This window comes from Propithecus coquereli, unplaced genomic scaffold (assembly GCF_000956105.1).
Source record: "Propithecus coquereli isolate 6110/MARCELLA unplaced genomic scaffold, Pcoq_1.0 Scaffold340, whole genome shotgun sequence".
Lineage (NCBI taxonomy): Eukaryota > Metazoa > Chordata > Mammalia > Primates > Indriidae > Propithecus > Propithecus coquereli.
In genome coordinates, this window is record NW_012149064.1 from 2,474,011 (window position 1) to 2,475,864 (window position 1,854).

A 1,854-nucleotide genomic window follows, 5' to 3' on the forward strand; every position below is an offset into this window, starting at 1 on the left:
TCTGTCGTCCAGGTCGGGTGCTGGATGCCGCTCCTGCTGCGCTCTGCAGGCTGGTCGCAGGCGTCTGTTCACTTGTGCAGTGGGCAGGTTCAGGAGCCAGATGCCAGGGATGGGCCACAGACACAGAGCTCGTGTCCTGCTGAGGGAAAGAAGTGGCACAGGGACAAAATAACAACACAGAGGACACATAGTACCGGATGCAAGTACCAGGGAACAACCGGAATGAAGACACCACGCAGGAGCACGGTGGGGAGAGTCTGGGAGAGTTCACCAAGCACTTCTGTTGGAGTCAGTCCCCAGGAGCCTGCGATGCCCGGCCTGCCTCTGCAGCTCTGACAGAATCCGGCCAGAGGAAACTGCTTGTGCGAAGTTCACGAGAGGATGAGAGACTGATGTCCTAGAACCACCCACAGTTTCCTGTGGCTCCTACTTAGGTGGCAATTGGGGGAGAACAGAGAATGGCTAGCTTTGCATGCTATGCCAGAAAGTTTAATTTTATGGACAGACAGTGGGCCACAGTGGCAGACGTTCACAGCCATGGTCACTGGGTGCGCCGTCTAGACCCTGCTGCTCTTTCCCAGTGGCTGTCAGCATGAAGCCCTGTGCACCGCTGTGAATTGCAGGCTCTGCCTGCCCTGAGGGACGCTGCTCAGGGGCGGGGGTGGGTGGGATGGGGCAGTAACGTTATGGGAGTTTCTGCCACCTCTAGAGGCAACCTCGACTCAACCGCATTTGCGTGGATTCCATTTTCTATCTGATAAATGTGAAAACAGGCAGCCTAGGCTTCTCTGGCCACTCCTTCAAGGAAGGCCTCTGAACGGTTCTCAGTGAGCTTGCACTGAAAGGTTCTCCAGTGAGTTTGCAGTGGTATCTCAACTCCCCTGGTCTAGCTCTGTTCTGTGTAAAATGCCACAGGAGCGAGGCACAGAGGCATTATTTCCCCACATCCACAATGAGTGCCTTGTGTGGATCCGGTGTTCCATATCGTGTCATTGCTACAAAGCAGTCTGATGCAAAGATGCGCACTGCCACCTGGTACTTGCACATGCCAGGCTCCCGCTAAGAACGTCTGTGAACTCGAGGGTCTTCTACAAACACATCACTACAGCACAAGAAGAAAAAATGTGAGAGTCATAAAGGAGGATTTTTTCTGCTTCATATAAGAGTTAAAGTAAGATAAGGGGCATATTTATTGGATTAAATGATGGCAGAGTGGAAGGAAAATCAGGAAAAAACCTGTGACAATATTTGAAGTGTGGAGATTTTCAATAGTGGAAACAGCGAGAGGCAGAGCACTCAAAAATGACCACACTAAACTTTAAGTTTTAAAAAAAAGGAATGCATTTTTCAAAGTAGTAAAGAAGGTAATATGATTTGAGCTAGGCCTTTCAGAAGTAAATTTTTAAAACAATTATTTAAGTAAAATTTATCTTAAAAGCAGATCTTCTAGATGCATGTGTGGATAAGAAGCATCAGTCGGAGTTGCTACAACCCAGTACTCTCCCCGCCCCTCTGCAGAGGGCTTTCCCCCAACCCCTCCCTGCCCCCGCCCCGCACCTTGGGTAGTGGTGGGAGTTCTCTCCATTCAGTTGTCAGGTCTCTTCCTCGTTCTTCTCTCTTGGGAGCTCCTGAATTACCTGGCAGGACCAGAAACCTCTCATCACTCTTACAGCCAACATTTCGCATTTCCTTTGGTGCCCCTTTGAGCCTGACTCCACCGCTACAGCACCTGCAACCCCCTGACTGTCCTAAGAGCCGTGCATCGGGGTGAAAGACAACGGATTTGAGGCTGAAATAGACCTGCATTCAAACACCAGTGCTCGGATGCACCCTTTCTGTGACCTGGTGAGTTTT